The 12,399-nt window shown below is 41.6% G+C and overlaps 1 protein-coding gene across 9 annotated transcripts in view; it reads left to right on the top strand.

Annotated features, from left to right (window-relative positions):
* Positions 1–12,399, top strand: part of golga4 (golgin A4) — a 210,126-nt gene that overhangs the window by 28,419 nt on the left and 169,308 nt on the right. The window lies entirely within an intron of this gene.

The raw sequence follows: 12,399 nt of genomic DNA, 5'->3' as shown, positions 1-12,399 counted from the left end.
CCCCCAGATCCCTTTGTACTTCAGTACTTTCCAGTTTCTTGCCATTAAGATAATAACTTGCTCTACGATTTTTCCTGCCAAAGTGCATAACCTCACACTTTCCAGTATTGTATTCCATCTGCCAAATCTCTGCCCACTTACTTAGCCTGTCTATGTCCCCTTGAAGGCTTTTTATGTCCTCCTCACTCACTACTTTCCCTCCCATCTTAGTATCATCTGCAAACTTTGATATGTTACACTCGGTCCCCTCCTCCAAATTGTTAATATAGATTGTAAAGAGTTGGGGACCCAGCACTGACCCCTGCGGAACACCACTAGTTACTGATTGCCAGTCTGAGAATGAACCATTTATCCCAACTCTCTGCCTTCTGTTAGATAGCCAATCCTCTATCCATGCCAGAATATTACCCCCAATCCCGTGATTTTTTATCTTAAGCAATAATCTTTTGTGTGGCACCTTGTCAAATGCCTTTTGGAAGTCTAAATACACTACGTCCACTGGTTCCCCTTTATCCACCCTATATGTTACTTCCTCAAAGAACTCCAGCAAATTTGTCAAACATGACTTCCCCTTCATAAAACCATGCTGACTTTGTCCTATTAAATTATGATTATCCAAATGTCCTGTTACTGTCTCCTTAATAATGGACTCCAAAATTTTACCTACCACAGATGTTAGGCTAACAGGTCTATAGTTTCCAGCCTTCGGTCTACTGCCCTTTTTAAATAAGGGTGTTACATTAGCAGTTTTCCAGTCTGCCGGGACCATTGCCGAGTCCAGGGAGTTTTGGAAAATTATTACCAATGCATCCACAATCCCTACCGCCACTTCCCTCAAGACCCTAGGATGTAAGCCATCAGGTCCAGGTGATTTATCTGCCTTGAGTCCCATTATTTTACCGAGTACCACTTCCTTAGTGATTTTGATCGTGTTTAGCTCCCTCCCCCCCCCCCCCCCCCCTTTAGCCCCCTGTTTGTCCAGTGTTGGGATATTCTTAGTGTCTTCTACTGTAAAGACTGATGTAAAATATTCATTCAGTGTTTTTGCCATCTCCATATTTCCCACCATTAATTTCCCGGACTCATCCTCTAAGGGACCAACATTTACTTTAGCCACCCTTTTTCTTTTTATATAACTATAAAAACTCTTACTATCTGTTTTTATATTTTTTGCTAATTTACTTTCATAATCTATCTTCCCTTTCTTAATCAATCTTTTTGTTATTTTTTGCTGTCTTTTAAAGTTTTCCCAATCCTCTATCCTCCCACTAGATTTGGCTACCTTATATGCCCTTGTTTTCAGTCGAATACTATCCTTAATTTCTTTACTTAGCCACGGATGGCTGTCTTTTCTTTTACACCCTTTTCTTCTCAGTGGAATATATATTTTTTGGAAGTTGTAAAATAACTCCTTAAATGTACACCACTGTTCATGTATCGCCTTACCCTTTAATCTATTTTCCCAATCCACTCTACTCAATTCCGCTCTCATACCTTCATAGTCTCCTTTATTCAAGCTTAGCACGCTTGTTTGAGATCCAACCTTCTCACCCTCTGAATTCCATATTCAATTAACCATGTTATGGTCACTCATTCCAAGGGGATCCTTTACTAGGACATTTTTAATTAATCCTGTCTTGTTACACAGGACCAGATCTAAGGTTGCTTGCCCCCTGGTCGGTTCAGTTACATACTGCTCAAGAAACCCATCCCTAATACACTTAATGAACTCATCCTCAAGGCAGCCCTGCCCAATTTGATTTGTCCAATTAATATGATAGTTAAAATTCCTCATAATTATAGATGTTCCCTTATTACAAGCCTCAACTATTTCCTGATTGATACTCCGTCCAACAGAGTTGCCACAGTTCGGAGGCCTATAGACTACGCCCACTAGTGTTTTTTTCCCCTTATTATTCCTTACCTCCACCCAAACTTTCATTGTCCTGATCTTTTGACCCAATATCATTTCTCTGTATTAGTGATTCCTTCCTTTATTAACATAGCCACCCCACCTTCCCTTCCTTCCTGCCTGTCCTTCCTGATCGTTAAATAACCTGGTATGTTTAATTCCCAGGCATTGTCACCCTGCAGCCATGTTTCTGTAATGGCCACAAGATCATACCCATACGTAGTTATTTGTGCCATTAACTCATCTATTTTGTTACGATCTACACCGACAGCCATCCCACCCAAGCCCTATCCCCGTAACCCCACGTATTTAATCCCCCCTAACACTAAGGGCCAATTTTTATCATGGCCAATCAACCTAACCCGCACATCTTTGGACTGTGGGAGGGAACCGGAGCACCCGGAGGAAACCCACGCAAACACGGGGAGAATGTGCAAACTCCACACAGACAGTCACCCGAGGCCGGATTTGAACCCGGGTCCCTGGCGCTGTGAGGCAACAGTGCTAACCACTATGCACCGTTATGCGATGCAGGTGAGTATTGGATATCTCCTGTGGAACGTACTTAAGTGCAACTGCATTCAGGACTCCCATTGTTTTAAAATTTGTCTTCCCTTCTGCATGATCATCACAAGCCACTTTGTGCTACCCTGACCAACTGCTGGGTAATGAGTGAAAGGACAAGGTGAGTGAAAGGACAAGGTGAGTGGAGTAGAAGCTGTTTGTTATTCCCAAGCAAGTGTCCTTGACCATGACTCTCCAGTTCCCTATGGATAATACAGTCAAGGATGGTAATTCAGACATGAGCCCATGACCTACCAGCCTGTAGTGCAGCTTGTTAGAACTTTACTATGCGCTGCTTGCTAGCCATATTATTCCTGCTATTAGCTGGAATTTACACATTTAAGATATTTATTGTGGAATAAATTATTTAAAAAAATCTATTTTCATATTGAAAATTATTTTGCACTGTATGAAGAGTTTGAAATGTATTCTGCTTATACTACTGTTAAGGGAGCATATTGTATCTAACACTTAAGGGAGGGGCAGGAATATATGGATCGTTTACTCGAAACAGCGTCACACGACATCGAGCGATACAGGACGAGGAATGTGACCGACAGTCAGCAGGGTAGGGGCAACCGAGTGCAGGCAGGGAAGGAGGAACTGCAGAACTTGCTCATGTCCTACAGTTACGGTGTACTTACCAGCTGTGTGGATAAGTAAGAAGGCTGTGGGATGATGAACAGAATGCTAAGCAAAGCACCCTGGAGCAGGAGGCAGTCCAAGACAGTTGAGGGCAGGGGGAAAGAGCAGAACAGAAAGGTTATACTTACAGGAGAATTGATTATTAGGAAGCCAGAGGGTATACCATGCGATTGAGTGTCAACGAGATTTGTCGCCAGGGTAAAGGATATCTCGAAACGACTGAAAAGGAACTTGGAAAGGGAGGGGGTGAAGATCTAGTTGATGTGAACCATGTTGGAACCAACGACATAAAGAACAGGGAAAGGGTCCTGCTGAGGGAGTATCAGGAGCTAGGTGCTAAATTAAAAAGCAGGACTTCAAGGATGGTAATCTCTGGGTTACTACCCGAGCCACATGCTAATTGGCATAGGGATGAACAAATCGGGAAAATAAATGTGTGGCTGAAAGACTAGTGAGGGAAGGAAGGGTTTCATTTCATGGAACACTGGCACCAGTGCTGGGACAGTCCACGCCAAGGTTCTAGCAGAAAGGATAAATAGGACTGTAGAAAGCAATAAAAGGAGGGAGGGTCTGGGTGGAAATAATAACCTAAAGATAAGAAAAAAAAGGGGACAAAAGCAAAGGTCAGAGTACAAAAAGAGACAAAGATAATGGGCTAGATCTTGCTGGAGCTGGACATCTCACAGCGTATGCCCTTGGACCTTTTCCTGCACCCTTAGCTCGAATTGTTTTTATGTTGTAACTTGTTGGAAGTGTGAGCTGATAACGGTGTGGTGAAGGCAAGAGAGTATCTGGTACCTCAGTGAACGGTGGGGCCAACAGTGTATCTCCTTAATCAATGACATTTAAGGATTGAGAAAGAAACCGCAACAATGGAGATGAAGGGTAAATTAGAGTGGGTGAATTTTTGTCAAATCAGTTACAGAAAGAGAAATAGAGAGGGAAAGAAAGAAAGATTAGATTGAGAGAGGGAAAAAAAAGACAGGAAAAGTAAGTTTTTTTTCAAATTTTACTTTTTAAAATCTCTAACAACAATTTACTACATGCAGGAATGAGCTTGAACAGTTTAAGTTGTTCCGTGTCTGGGCCTGAGGGGTTGATTGGCATTGCATTAACAATTAGCACGTCATTAAAAAGGTACTTGAGCTGTTAAATTCAATCCTAACTTTCTGTGATGGGTTTAATGGGCAAGTTAATGTGCAAATCCAGCAAGTTCTTCAAAATAAAGTTGAAATGCTGTTGCGCGAAACAAACGGCACGCAGCGTAAATCGACCAGCAAGTTCTGGAGATTCGCAACTTGCCATATCTCTCAATCCCCTGAACTTGCTGGCTATTTGCGCATTAGTTATTAATGGGAACAGAAAAGGTTATAGGAAGTAATAATAAAATACCTGTTAAAAATAAAGCAGGAGTGAAAATTATATTAAATTGCCTGTATAGCAATGGACAGAGCTTCAGCAACCCAAAGTGACAGGTCAAAAAGAGTGAGAAGTACACCATCGGTATAAGTGATGCCGCTGTTACGATGCACTGTGATTGCCTGTGAAATAGCTGTGTCATCGAAACCATTTTTGGAGGGAGAATTTTTGAAGAACTGCATGCTAAAGGGGAAGCTAGATAAGTGCCTAAGAGAGAAAGGAGTAGAAGGATAGGTTGAGATGAGGTAAGGTGGGAGGAAGCTCGTGTGGACTATAAACACTGGCATAGACCTGTTGGGCTGAATGGCCTGTTTCTCTGTTGTAAATTATATTTAATTCTATGTAAGGCTTATGGGCAGCGTTGGGGATAGTTATCCAAATGAGAGTTGTGTTTGAGTGTACGGAGCATAAGAAAGGAAACAAATGAGTTTAAAGCGCAAATTCAGCTTAAAGGATATGATGTAGTCGCCATTGCAGAGCCTTGACTACAAGCTGGGCATGTTTGGGAGCTAAATATTCCAGGCTATAGGATCTTTAGAAAGGACAGGGAAATTGGGAAAGGAGGAAGAGCAGCAATATTGATAAAAGACACAATTACAGCATTGGAAAGAAAGGAGTTCAGTAAGGGTGACCAGGCAGTGGGAGCAGTATGGGTAGAATTAAGGAACAGTAGTGATGCAGTGGGAGGATGTAGCAATACGGAGATCGAGGAAGCATGTAGCAGAAACAATGGGAGATACTAATTTTTCCACAGACTGGGAGAAGCAGAATAGCACACGTGGTAAAGGCAATGGATTGCTAGAATGTATTCGGGACACTTTTCTGGAACAATATGTTTTAGAACTGACCAGGGATAAGGCCAGACTAGATTTAGTGACAAGCTGCGAACCAGAATTAGTCAACAATCTGACTTTAAGGGAACATCTTGTGAATTGTGCCCATAATATGATTGACTTTGATATTAGGTTTGAGAGGGAGAAGCGAGAGTCACAAACAAATTTAAAATTCAGTAAGGCAAACTTTGAAGAGTTGAGAAATAAATTGACCACAGTAAGCTGGGCTGGGTTGTTAATGTCAAAACCTACAGACACACAGTGGGAAATATTCAGAAGTTTTTGGTGCAATACAAAACTAGTACATACCCTTAAACGCCAAAATCTCCACTTGTACAGCTGAGCAACCATAACCAAAAAACGAGGTAAAAGACAGTATCAAGTTCATAGAAAAGACTTGCACAAGTGCAAGGAAAACGGAAATCCAGTAGCATGACCTTGAGTTTAGATTTTTGAGGGTGATCTAATTGAGGTGTTTAAAATAATAAAGGGATTTGATAGGGTAGATACAGAGAAGGTATGTCTTCTGGTGGAGGTACTTCTCACATTGGCAGTCCAAAATAATGGATGAATGTAATTGTGGAACAAATAGTTGGAGGCTCATTATTTTAATGTCATCCTACCTTCGAAATAGACGGGTTCTGGGAGGTACCAGATAAGTTATGAGCTTGAACATAAGAAATAGAAATGGGAGTAGGCCATACGGCCCCTCGAGCCTGCTCCACCATTCAGTAAGATCATGGCTGATCTTCGACCTCAACTCCACTTTCCAGCCTGAACCCCAGATCCCTTGATTCCCATAGAGCCCAAAAATCTATCTATCTCAGCCTTGAATATACTCAACGATTCAGCATCTACAGCCCTCTGGGGCAGAGAATTCCAAAGATTCACAATGCTGTGAGTGAAGAAATTTCTCCTTATCTCAGTCCTAGATGGCTGACCCCTTATCCTGAGACGGTGACCCCTCGTTCAAGACTCTTCAGCCAGGGGAAACAGCCTCTCAGCACCTACCCTGTCCAGCCCTTTCAGAATATTGAGCTTTCTTAAGGAAAAAAGGAAAAGCTTAGGAGATCAAAAGAAAATGCTGGGAACACTCAATTGGTCAGTCCACACTCCGTAATCACATTCATCCATTACATTGGACTGCTAATGCTTGAAATTCCGCCACCTTTCACAGGTACTAAATCTGATGACATTCCAATGTCCTGCATGGTTGCCAGACCCTATTTTACCTTCTCCCTTCCTCGACCCTCACCCAACCTCTCAATCTCATTCCTGAACTTCATCTCGCCTTCCCACTACCAATCTAAACTCGAGCACAATGTCATTTGTGGAGACAATTGATGAGATATTGCTGGTAATTAAATAGAATTAAAAGTAAAGTTTAAGTAATAAGAACTGAACAGAGAACATGGAAGAAAACAAAATGGAAAGACAGGGTTAGAAGAACTGAAGTGCATTAAATGTTTTATAAAAAAATGATGTTTAATGGCCCAGATATTCCGATCCCTACGGGTGGGTACGCGCTGTGTAACACCCGTAGGGTCATCGGAAATGCCGGTTTCAGGCATGCACAGCGCATGCGCTGGAAACCGGCATTTCTGATCTGTCAAGAATGCTCTTGACAGATCCTTCAGCTGCCCGGGAGAAGGGCCTGTGCGGGCGGAGAGTTCCACTTTTTGGAGACCCTCTGCCCGCAGAAAACCCTTGCAATTTTTACGTCTGGTTACCATAAGAGTTAAAAAAAAAATGCTTAATTTTTTTTCACTGATGTGTCATTTAAAAATACTTAAAAAAAAAAAGGCAAGTTTATTTTTAGCCCCGTAAAATTTTTTAATTTTTTTTCAAAAAATTAAATTTTTGTTTAAAATATTTAATTTATTGTAATTTCAAGTCATTTTAAAAATGTGATTTAAAAAAAATGTATTTAAAGTTTTACTATGTTTTGGGGTGATCTCCATTCATATATTTGACCGGTCTATCTGTCAAGGGCAGCACGGTGGCATAGTGGTTAGCACTGTTGCCTCACAGCGCCAGGGACCCGGGTTCGAATCCGGCCTTGGGTGGAGTTTGCACATTCTCTCCGGGTGCTCCGGTTTCCTCCCACAGTCCAAAGATGTGTGGGTTAGGTTGATTGGCTATGATAAATTGACCCTTAGTGTTAGGGGGATTAAATACGTGGGGTTACGGGGATAGGGTGGGATATGTGTTGGTGTAGGGGTTACGGGGATCGGGTGGGATATGTGTCGGTGCAGGCTCGATGGGCCGAAATGGCCTCTATCTGCACTGTGGGGTTTCTGTGATTCTGTGAAGTGTCTGAAGGGAGATTCCCTTCTTTGATTGGCTCCCCATGGCCCACGTGATCCCAGGGACGTTTGCGAGCCGCCTACGCCCCTGGAATACGTGGGCCCTGCACACTTGGAGTTCGAGAGGCCCAGGATCGGAAGTGTGTGCGTCCCGGGAGCCCTCGGGTAAGGGCGCAGATTTTTTCCAGATCGGAGGCTTCCGCACGTGGGAAGCCTCCGATTGGCAAATACGGCCCATTGTTCAATAGTGTAATGGTACTGTCACTGTAATAAACCTCCCGACATTTGAGCAGGTGTAATACTGCAGGGTTCGAGCAGAAAAATGAAATGGCTGCCCTAAAGTAACTGGGGTTTCCCATGAGCGACTGGCAGTCTAAGGGTTTAAAAAATGAACTCGAGTGAAATATTCGCTGAATGATCAAAATTTCCTGGCCAGTTGCTACAGTATTTTTACAAAAAATGTGCATGAAGTTTGGTGTTATCTTAATATTTGAGATTTTTTTTTTTAATATCCCTTCTTCCACATAACCTAATATATTACTAATTCACCAATTAGTGGAGTGTCACCCCAGTTTTGTGAAATAAACTGGAGGAAATATGTAATTTATTTTCAAAGTAATATGTTTGAGGGAACTAAGTATGGAAATGGTTAAAATTGTATTACCTGTGATATGCTCTCTGGTGGTCAGATAGAGTATTTGTTTTGCCTGCATGAATAATGAATGAAGAAATAAATTGAAAGAATAGTCAGCGATACCATAGGGCCTTGCTTTAATATTTAAAGAGGCTATCTTACAATCCATATTCCTTTTTAAAATAGAATTATGATTGAAAAAACCCAAGAAAAGGATATTATCAAACTCTGCTGACGACATAATAGGTGGAACAGTGCTGTAGGAATATAAAGTAGATGCTTTGGCGGTCATGTTACTTCAGTTATTTGTTAACTTATCTCCTTCATAGTTTCCACTGTTGCCATTATCACTACTTTAAACTAAAATGTACCAACTTAAAGAAAAAAATGAACCTACATTAATACAGAGCCTTATTCAAATCTCAGGCCATTCCAAAGCACTTCACAACCAGTTAATTACTTTTGAACTGCAGTCACTGTTGCCAGTTGCTCACAGACAGCACGTGAGATGAATGGCCAATTAATCTGTTTAGAACTGTTGATGTTGGTTGAGAGTGAAATGTTGGGTACAACACGGAGATAACCCCTTGCTGCCCTTCAAGACAGTGCCAAGGGATCTTCTACATCTAACTGAACAGTCCTCCCTCAGTACTGCACTGGTGTCAGTCTGGGTTATATACTAGTGTCCAGGAGTGGGACCTGAACGCACATATTTCTGATTGAGCCATTATGAAATTAATCATTATATCAGTTTTTTAAAACTACTTAGTACGTGTTCAGTATGGTCATTAATATACAGTATAATGCAACTTTGAAGTTATGAACCATAAAACCATTGGTCATCTGAATATCAGAGCAGAATTTTTGTGAGGTATTTGAGGGAAAGTTTAAAGCAACTCCCCCACTCTATAGAAATGTGATTCTTTTATTTGCTGCTTTTGCAGTAACAGCAATTTTCTTACTGGTAAGGCTACCCTCCATTTCAGGATTGCATGCTGCCAGATTGCTGTGGTGATGGTAAGAAAGTATGGTCCCACGTGTCTCGAGGACGGCATAAGACACAGCACAAACCATGATTTCAAGCAGCCTTAGAGCTGCTGTGGAGCTGTGGCACCAAAGGAAGTCACAGCACTGCCTGAGGATACAGAGTACGACACGACAGCTTTAACCCTTAGACTCTAGCAGATCCAGTGACATTCTAGATGCCCTGGGCACCAGCTACAGGAAACTTTGTGATATCCGGCACCGACGGGATCGGCGTGTTGCCGATCTATCAAAACTGCCGGACATAAAAAGTTAATGTTGAAGCATACGGAGGTTTTCATCTCTGTATCTGACAACAAACACTTGCTTAGCAACAGCTTCTAAAGAGGCAGCTGCAAGCGTCTCTAGCTGAAGCTGTTGCTATAGCTACAGACCTTGCAGTGCCTGACTGGGGGGAAAAAAAAGAACAAGAACTAAAAAAAACTTACAGAAAATGGCTCCTGATTTTTGCCGTTAGATCGAGTATTCCGGACATATAACCTCCGGATAGATCGAGTATTCCGGACATATAACCTCCGGATAAACCAAAGTTTCCTGTATTTTTAAATTTCATGACCTATAAAAGCCCTCTGACCCTGAGGTGTTGGTATGTTTGAAGTTTGACTGTATTCTGTAGATTTGTGTCTCCAGTCATTTTTAAATAAATGATACCGATGTCAAAATGGAGTTTTAATCTGATAAAGCACCTGGTCCGGATGGAATGCATCCGAGGTTGTTGAAAGAAGCAAAGGTAGAAATAGCAGAGGCGCTGGTCACAATCTTTCCATCCTCATTGGATACAGGAATAGTGCCGGAGGATTGGACGGTTGGTAATGTTAGACCACTATTCAAGAAAGGGGAGAGGAATAAAGCAGGAAACTATGATCTAGTTAGTCTAATATCGGTGGTGGGCATGTTATTGGAAACCATTATCAGGGACAAAATAAACTTTCATTTCTAAAGGCGTGAGTTAATCAAGGAGAGCCAGCATGGATTTGTTAAAGGCAAATCGTGTCTGACGAACTTGATTGAATTCTTTGAGGTCACAGAAGGTTGAAGGATGTATATATGGACTTTAGGAAGACATTCGACAAAGTGCCACACAGGAGGCTTGTTAAGAAGATGGAAGCCCATACAATTAAGGGGAAAGTGGTGGCATGGGTATGGAATTGGCTAAGTTACAGGAAGCAGAGGGTGGTGGTGGATTGATGTTTTACAGACTGGGAGGTGGTTTGCTGTGGTGTTCCCCAAGGGTCAGTTTTGGGTCCATTTATTAAAAAAAAAAAAAAAAAAAATTTTTTTAATAAATGAACTGGACACAGGTGTCGGGAGCAGCATTATAAAGTTTGCAGTAGATACAAAACTGCGTTGACTCTGTTTCTTTCTCCACGGATGTTGTCTGGCCTGCTGAGTTTTTCCAGCGTTTTCTGTTGTTATTTTGGATTTCCAGCATCCGCAGTATTTTGCTGTTGTAAAAGTAGTAGATGGTGATGAGGATAGTTGTAGACTTCAGGATAACATAGACAGGATGGTGAAATGGGCAGAAGAATGGCAGATTGAGTTTAATGCGGAGAAGTGTGAAATAATGCACTTTGGGAGGACGAATATGGAAAGTATACTATATATAGCACGATTTTGAAACGTGTAGATGAGCAGTGACACCTTGGTGTCCGTATACACACATCCTTAAAGGCAAGTTGATAAGGTGGTTAAAATAGCCTATGAATTGCTTGGGTTTATAAACAGAGGAATAGAATATAAAAGCAAAGGGATCATTCTAGAACTTTATAACTCAGGGGTTTGGCCTCAGCTGGAGTCTGGTGGACAATTCTGGGAACCACACCTGAAACATGTAAAGCCCTTAGAAAGGGTACAGAGGAGGTTCACCAGGATGTTACCAGGGATGAGGGATTTCAGTTATGAGGAGAGGTTGGAAATATTAGGACTGTTCTCCTTGGAATGGAGAAGGTTAAGAGGCGACCTAATGGAGGTTTTCGAGATGATGTGAGGTTTTGATGGAGAGAGAGAGAAAAACTATTCCCTCTGGTGAGTGGGTCAATAACCAGAGGTCAGAGATTCAAAATCATCGGAAAAACATCTAGAGGGGAGATGAGATTTTTTTTTTAACCAGTTGTTGGGATCTGGAACGTTCTTCCTGTGAAGGTGGTGGAAGCTGATTCCATCAATAATTTTAAAAGGGAGTTGGACAGGTACTTGAGGATGAGGAACTGACAGGGTTACGGACAGAAAGCGGGGGGTGTGGGACTGAGCACCACTGTTCGTTCAAAGAGCTAGCACAGGCACGACGGGCCGAATGGCCGCCTGTGTTGTAAGTTTCTAGGATTCTAGGAATATTTTTCTTTCGGAGACCGTGGTAGTTCAAGATGTCCTGCTTGAGGGTTATTTGGAGTTCCATTCTGGGAAACTTCAATTTGTTATTTAACAAAATCTAGAGTGTTTCAGCAATACTAAACCTTGTTAAACCCTTACCCCAAATGATGCAGCTTCTAATTGATTAGAATAGCACAGGTGATTTAATTACCCTCCATACCAAGTTGTGTGTGGTTTTATAATTGAATTATTACATTAATAATTTTTCACTTTGTGTACTTTTTTATAAGGAGATGGGGAAGAGACTGTGAGCTGCTTTTTGCCCTCTTAAAAATGTCTACAGCTGTTTAAACTCATGGAGTAAGCAGCTCCAAATAAACTACTGCTTTCATCATTGAAATTCAAGACGAGTGTGATTTGTTTAGTTTAGTGCCTTGCTATGAAAGTACACTAAAATTCTAACTTCTGTACAAAAAAGTTGAACATTCGTATCCTGCATCAGTCCGCAAGCGCAGTTGTGCAATAAAATGTCTGATCACAATCACACACCTTAGCTACTGGACAGGCTAACAATCTGGCAGCTGCAGAGTATTTTTATTCCAGTAATTGCCTTATCCACATGAATATTCCAAAACCATTAATCACAAAGATGTCTTTGCCAAGGTTGGTAGTCCTAATCCTTTGCTTTACTTGTGTAATTAACTGTCTCTCCTAATTTAAGAAAAAATGCTA

This window comes from Somniosus microcephalus, chromosome 7 (genome assembly GCF_052327205.1).
Source record: "Somniosus microcephalus isolate GS21.2 chromosome 7, FLI_Smic_1.0, whole genome shotgun sequence".
In the NCBI taxonomy this organism is placed as follows: Eukaryota; Metazoa; Chordata; class Chondrichthyes; order Squaliformes; family Somniosidae; genus Somniosus; species Somniosus microcephalus.
The sequence above is the reverse complement of the archived record's forward strand: the minus strand, read 5'-3'. Positions and strand labels throughout refer to the sequence as shown.